Source organism: Callithrix jacchus, chromosome 17 (assembly GCF_049354715.1).
Source record: "Callithrix jacchus isolate 240 chromosome 17, calJac240_pri, whole genome shotgun sequence".
NCBI classification, from domain to species: domain Eukaryota; kingdom Metazoa; phylum Chordata; class Mammalia; order Primates; family Cebidae; genus Callithrix; species Callithrix jacchus.
Genome location: NC_133518.1, coordinates 28884882 through 28893087, shown reverse-complemented (window position 1 = coordinate 28893087; position 8206 = coordinate 28884882).

The window sequence follows — 8206 nt, the reverse complement described above, 5'->3', positions numbered from 1 at the left end:
ACTGCTGAGTTTTCTCAGCACTTTCGTGAAAACTGGTTTAATAAAGATTCCTCATGAGAAGTGCTTTCTCATGAAAGTAGCATACGAGTATATTTATAGGATTATTTTCCTTTTTTCAAAATAACTTTAGCATATACCTACTCAAATAAGCTCCCAGTCTCATATGAACTGACTCATTTGTCAATAATAAATGCCAGTGAAGGGCTGACTACTCCAACAAGAACATATATAGTATATTGTGTTTTTAGCTTAAGCATGTTGGGAAGCAGTAAACTTTTCTTTTTCTTGTTGTTCTAATGGCATCCACTGACTCAAACATAATTTCTCTGTCCTGAGAGATACTGTAAGTTCATTGCAAAGGGGACAAGGACACAGAATGGGCAGAATGTAGGGGAGATGATTAATGGCACACCAAGAAAGGAATATCTCAACTTTATTGTGTTAGTTTTTCAGGGCTGCTGTAACAAAGCATCACAAACTGGGTGGCTTAAAACAATTTGCTGTCTCAGTTGTGGAAGCCAGAAGTCCAAAATCAAGGTGTCAGCAGGGCCATGGTTCCTCTTAAACCTGTAAAGGAATCCTTCTTTCTCCCTTCATAGCTTCCCATGGTTTTGGCCTTCCTTGGTCGACAGCTGCGTATCTCTAATCTCTGCCTTCATTATCACATGGCATTCTCACTGTATGTCTCCGTGTCTGCATGTGGCCATCTTCTTATAAGGATGCCAATTATACTGGGTTAGGGGCCCATCTTAACTGATTACATATATTTCCAAATTATCATTACCCTATTTCCAAATAAAGTCATATTCTGAGGTACTAAATGTTAGGACTTCAATAGATCTTTTCTGGGGGTGATACAGTGTAATCCATAACATTCGTATTCACAAAGAGAAAAAAAAATGAAAAAGAATAGTTACGGATAATGAGTTGGGAGGCTAATTGTCCCTATTACTGTTCTCAGACTACTACTTCTTCACTGTCATTTAACAAAAAGAAAAAATTGCTTCCTGGATACTCCTGCTATTTGACTAAATTGCCCTCTCTTCCTTTCTTCAGGTAGATATGGTTATGTACTTATTGATTAGTTACTTCTCACCACTAAATATTGGGCAGAGGTTCTCAAACTTTTGTTGTATATTTTATATTACCTGAGACCTTGATGAAAAGATATAGAAGCCCAGGCCCTATCCTACTTCAAAAATCCTGGGCCCCTCCATCTTCTAATGGCTCCCTAGGTGGGTTCTAATACACTCCAAAGTTTAAGGACCACTGGCCTTGGGCTTGCAATCTTTCAACCCCAACATTTGCCAGCATCATGGAATAATTTATTATCTACGAAGATGACCCAGCCATCACCAAGCCCTCTTATACCTTGACTCCTTCACCCTCAATGATCTTCTAGTCCATTCCATCAGAGCCATTCTATTTCTACAGCCACACTCTGGACCTTGTTGTCATTATTTTACTAATCTGATGTAACCAGTATGATAGTGAATGAACTGAATTTTATAGAGCAGAATGATAACACACGTTTTCTTTTTTTCTTTAAATCACTGTATTAGTTCAATTTTGCATTACTATAAAGAAATACCAGAGATTGGGAAATTTATAAAGAAAAGAAGTTTGATTGGCTTACAGTTCTGCATGCTGTACAGGTAGCATAGTAGCTTCTAGGAAGGCCTCAGAAAGCTTCTAGTCATGGAGGAAGGCAAAGTGAGAGCAGACATTTCACATGGTAAGAACAGGAACAAGGGTGGGGAGGTGCTACACACTTTTAAACAATCAGATCTCGCAAGAACTCACTATCTTAAGGATAGCACCAAGGGAGGTTGTGCTAAACCATTCATGAGAAACCACCCCCATGATCCAATCACCTCCCACCAGGCCCCACCACAACATTGGGGATTGCAATTGAACATGAAATGTGGCCAGGGACACAGAGCTAAACCATATCAATCACCCTTTTCCAACTCCTCTATAGGCTAGTTGTTTCTTGTTTGTTTGTGTTCCTTATCCCTAGGGCAGACTTACTTTCCTGACTTCTTTCGGGTCATAAAAATTCTTCTGATAATTCTGAGACACAAGAATGGTCTCAGTTCTGTAATTAAAATGTTAATAAAATCTGAATCACACTCATAAAATTTGAGTCTCCCTACCCCCATCTTGTTACTGCAGTAGACTGGAAAACCTGTGGGGGAAGGAGAAGGGATAAGAATACAGATGGCAGCCTCTTCCCTCTCCTTTCTCTCTGTCCGTCGACACCCACCTTCTTAACCCCCAGTTAAACTACCTCTGTGTCCTTCAGGATTGGATCAAGAAAAGGGAGGAGAGGTCATCAAGGTCCCACTTGGTAGGCACAGACACAGTCACCCAAAGGCAGCCTCTGGTATGGCAGAATCCTGTTCACCTTTTCCTTCACTGGGTATTTTTGTGAATTTTAGGGAGATGCTCCCCTTGGAACATCCTACTATGCACCTGTTGTGAGGGCAATGTCTCTCCTCAGGATGGCCCTCTAAAATTCTCTCCTCAGCCCCTGGCCATCTGGTGGCCACTCCCTTCCCTGTAGTCACATACCCCTCCAGCCAGTTTTGGAATCTGAAGTAGCTTCAGGCCAGCTTCTCCACCGGCCCATATCTGGCTCAGAAGAAACAGTCACCCACCTCACTGCTTGTGGATGTGTAGTTTGTTCCCAATGCCCCTGCCCACTTCTCCCCCTTCCTCCCTGCTTTCTCTAACCTGGATGATTTGCACAGAACTACTCTTACCAGTCATTAATACTCTTCAAACTTCAGAGGCATATTTAAACCTCTTCAGATTGTTTCAATAAAGTATCCTTATTTGAGTTAAGGAGACAGGAACACCTCTGCCTTCCCCAAGGAGAAAGGGGAAGAAACACCCAAGGCACTCCAACAATTCTCCAAAGAAAACACATCTCTTGATTTCTCAACTTCAATATTTGTACACATTTCAGATGGTTAAGGAATTAAGGGTCACAAAACCACACTGATCCTCCCTTTGCAAATATCCCTTAGTGATATAGCTCCTCACTTTGGCACCTATTGTTTCTCTTAAGGTTTTAGGGTCTCAGCCAAAACTAAAAGAGAAAGAGCCCCAACTGAACATTCTGTTCACATAGCACATTGCTCCCTAATTTAGGAAATTATTAGCTTGCTTATTAAACACTTCTCACTAGGACTGCTACAATGACCTCAAGGAGATCCTTCTTAATTCATGGTCCCCTCTATTTTCTCTCTCATTACTAGCCCTCTCCTGCTACTAATTCCCTCCCAGGTTGGATTTCATGGTCCGTACTTTCAGTAATTTCCTTGCCAATACCATAAATTCTCTTGACTATCTTTTTCTCACATCCATCTGGAAAAGCCTCAATCCTGGATGAACTCAACAGCCCACACTCTCCATGCTTGCCCCAAGGCAGCTGAGGTACTGGCAACTGAATTAAGAAACACAAAAGGGCAGGCTGATAGAACTATAATTTTAAAGTCAGTAACTCTGGACCCTCCACACTGCCAACAATGCTGTTATAATTCTTTGGCCAGCTGGCTCTCATATTCTCTGCAAGGGCCATTTCAAGTCTTCCACACTCTCTTCAACCTCTAATCTCCTACTGTGCTGTTCTCTCTCAGAAAATACCTCACCTTTTATTTCTTGGAGACTACAAAAATTAAAAAACACTTTCTCCCTAGCAAATTTACTATCCAGCCTATACCTGTACCCATCCTATTCTCTTTCCCTCCTGTTTATTAGAGCTCTTTCTTTAGTGCAAGACCAACTCCTCTGTTTCTTCTTTGGATCCCATCCCCTACCTTCTTAAGGAGCATATACCATTAACTATCTCTTCTCCTACCTTCAACCTCTCTCTTCTGGATTCTTTTCAGTATCTAAAGATTGTAAAGTCTCCCCATCTTAACACGTCTTTACATCTGTAATTAGAATTAGTCTATATATGAAAGTTATTTAACCATCCATATTACCTTACAAAGTAGGTATTCTTTTCGCCCTAGTTTTTAAGAGAAAACAAGTTCAGAAATATTCCATAACTTGTCTAAGATCACATGGCTGGTAATTAAAGTGAGATTCAAACCCAGGCAGTTTGATCCCATAGCTTTGTCTAAGTCTCTGGATTCCATGTTAGTCTGTCTTATTGTCTATTGTTTCTCTAGATTTTCTGTTGCATTGTCTTATCGCCTTATAATCTGCTTCCTTCCCACCCTGCCACCCTTAACTTTTATTGAGATAAAATTTGAAAGTGACAGAAAAGCTGCAAGAATAATACCATGGGCTACCTATATATCCTTTATCTAGATTCACACACACAACTATATATATATGCACACACATATACATACACAAACAAAGGCAGTTACCCGATGAAATGATTCAAATTTCGGTACACAAAGTGCAAACTTCACTGCAAGGATTTCAATCTGCCAATCACTACGTAATTAACAAATGTGTATCATGATCAGTGACAACAACCAATCATTCACTGCTTTCAAAATCTGTCAGCAGTTGATCACTATACATCTGTTTTTTAGTTCATGCATAGACAGCAAAGCATAAAATTGTGTTACCTCCTTGTCTCCCAGTGATAAACTCACATAATATTTTATAAAAATAGGTATTCAAAAGAGGAAATTGACCAAGAGAAAGGAAAGTGAAGGAAAAACATGAAAAGTAGTAACCCTGGAAGTGAAATTCAAATCAAACATAGAGTTATAGAAAAGATAGTTGGTGATGGCAATGTTGACATTGTGATTATTAAAGACTCTAGATATGCAGTCAGGGAAACTTAGTAAAGGTAAAATTATTGACATTAATGGAGGAAGTGGCTGTGACAAAAAAGCATGAAGATGTCCTAGAGGAAGTGACACTGGCAAAAAAAAATTCACAAAAAGTAGGTAGATTGATAGAATTAGAAAATCTCTTTGGAAATATTTCACAACACTGAAAATGCAAAGGATAAAATAATGTAAGTGAATCTAAACTTAGAAAGGAATGATTTGTGAAAGCAAAGAAAAGATGTTTCATTGATAAGATAAATTATATAATCAGAAGAATAATCAGCACTGTTCAAACTACTCTTTGTAAGTTTTTTGTTGTTGTTTGTTTGCTTGTTTCTGAGATAGGGTGTTAGTCTGTCACCCAGGCCAGAATGCAGTGGCATGATCATGGCTCACTATAACCTCTGCCTCCTGGGTGCAAGCCATTTTCCCACTTCAACCTCTGAGTAGCTGGGACTATAGGTTCACACCACCATGCCTGAATAATTTTTGTAATATTTTTAGAGACACAGGATTTCACCAGGTTGCCCAGGTTGGTCCCAAACTCCTGAGCTCAAGCAAACTGCCCACCTTGTCCTCCCAAAGTACTGGGATTACAGGTGTGAACCACCACACCTGGCCTTTGGTAAGTATTAACAAAGAAATATTTAATCCTCAATATTTCTAATGTTTTAAATTACAGTGCACTAAATACAAATTAGTTTTGCTATCTTGTTTTACATTTTTTTGCATTTATGACTGACCATAAGAGTGCTCTTAATGTTTTGGCAAACATTTTTAAAGGTGACAGAACAATTGTAATTTTCCCTACTGATTATTAAGATCACTTTGTAGTTTCAGCTTGCATGGTCATTTTTATAATCCTGTACTACGATATATTTTTACAGTCCTGCAAAGTGAAGACTGCATGTGTATAGATACAGATATTATAGTACCATTTGAAAGTCCTCTACATATAAACTGATGTTTCATCTCCTACATATTTCAACATGTATCTCTATCTTTTCAGAATAATGATATTCTCCTACATGATCACAGTAACTCTCTTATCACATGCAAAAGTTTTTAACATTGATACCATAATATATCTACTATTCAGTACATATGCAAATTTCTTCAATTGCCTAAATCATATCCTTTATAGCATTTTAAAACATCCCAACATCCCATATCTGTATTAGGTTTAGGCATAGCCTTTAGTTTCCTTTCATCTAGAATAGTTCCTTTTTTTCTCTCATGACGTTGATAGTTTTTAAAGAGTTCTGGGCCAGGTGTGGTGGCTCAAGCCTGTAATCCTAGCACTTTGGGAGGCCGAGGCGGGCGGATCACGAGGTCAAGAGATCGAGACCATCCTGGCCAACATGGTGAAACCCTGTCTCTACTAAAAAATACAAAAAACAATTAGCTGGGTGTAGTGGTGTGCTCATGTAGTCCCAGCTACCCGGTAGGCTGAGGCAGGAGAACCGCTTGAACCCGGGAGGCGGAGGTTGCAGTAAGCTGAGATCGCACCACTGCACTCCGGCCTGGCGCCTGGACAGAGCAAGACCCTGTCTCAAAAAAAAAAAAAAAAAAAAAAAGAGTTCTGTAGAACGTCTTACTATTTGGATTTGTCTAATGCTTAGGTTTAAATTAAATATTTTGGCAACAATACTACATAGATGATAGTTTGTCGTCCTCTATTCATTAATATCAGAAAGCACGTAATGTTTGTTAGTCCCATCAGTATTCATTTTTAAGTTTGATCATTGGGTTAAGGTGATGTTTGTTGGATTTCTCTATTGTCAGATTATCTCTTTGTGTTACTAATGAAAATGTGTAAGGAAATACTTGGAAACTATGACCATTTTCCAATCTCTCACCTAGTGGCATTAGCATCCATTGATAATCCTTTCATTGTCAATGAAAAGCTGTCCCCGGCTCTTCAGGTTCCCTCATATACCATTATTATTACTTTAGTAATTGCAAAATGGTGATTTTCTAATTCTATTAACCTATCCACATTTATTAACTAGCATTCTTCTATAAAGAAAAGCTTCCCCTCTTCTTTTGTACCCCCTTCATCTTCCCTCTTATTTTTTTTTTGCAATGGCTGTGATCTTGGCTCATTGCAACCCTGCCTCCCGGGTTCAAGCGATTCTCCTGCCTCAGCCTCCCGACTGGCTGGAATTACAGGTGTGCACCACTATGCCCTGCTAATTTTTGTTTTAACAGAGACAGGGATTCACCATGTTGGCCAGGCTGGTCTCAAACTCCCAACCTCAAATGATCCACCTGCCTCAGCTTTCCAAAGTGCAGGGATTACAGGCATGAACCACCCACCACACCAGGCCCCCAGGCTCTTTTTTAAAAATTATTTTTTAAAAATATTTTTATAGACTCATGGATTTCCTTTTTATTCACAATTTTATAATGAATAACCATCATTATTCTTTTTATCATTCGAATTGCCCTATTTTGGCCAGTATGAGGACCTTCAAGTTGACTTCTTTGTTCATTGACTTTGAACACAGCATTGACTGTCTGTGAATGCTTTCTTGGTTACTTTTTATTGAGTGCTAGATATTGTATTTGGATCACTGTAAAGATAATTTGAGACCGAGAAGAATGTTATCTTTCTTCAAGGAGTGTTTATATTTGCTTCTGGTAAGAGATTAAGGCCAGTAGCAATCCTACATCACCTTAATTCAATCCAATTGGAAGGCCTGAGAAAATCTGAAGGGGGATGGTTCAACCCTCTGGGAAGGTTGGCCTATTTCTGGTTTACCCTCACTCTCATGTAGTCCTTTGGGTTCCAACCCAAAACCTAGCATCACTCCCCTTGACCTTCCTTGAACTTCAGTTTTATTCCCTTATCCTTGTTGGTCTGTCAAAATTTCTATTCAGCTTCTCAGACTCCTCTTCAGAAAAGTGGTCCTAAATGCTCTACTCACCTCTCTGAGTTTCCTTCTCCCAGATATTCCAGATGTTGTCATGTTAACCCTCAGAGTAATTTTCAAGATATTTTGTCCAGCTTTTGTGGTTTTTCTTGGTAAGAGTGTAAGCCAAATTGCCTAATTAATTACTGTAAGTAAAAGTTCCCCTCATTACAGCTTTACTTTTAAAAATGAAAATATGATCATGTCATTTTCCTAATTAAAGCACTTCAATGACACCCATTTTTCTTTAGGATTCTTAATTAGAAGGCCTGAAGGTCAACATTCTCAAGTAATCTCCACCCACTCCCTTTCTCACTTTCTATTTTGCAGACACAGTGGCTTTTGCATGCCACAGCTTCTCAATTCTGACTTTGCACTTACCATTCTGTCCCCTGATCACCATTAGCTGCTCCCACCCATATTCTTTTGATGTAGTTCATGCTTACTCAATCATCAGAGCTCAACCAGATGTTTCTTCACCAGGAAAGG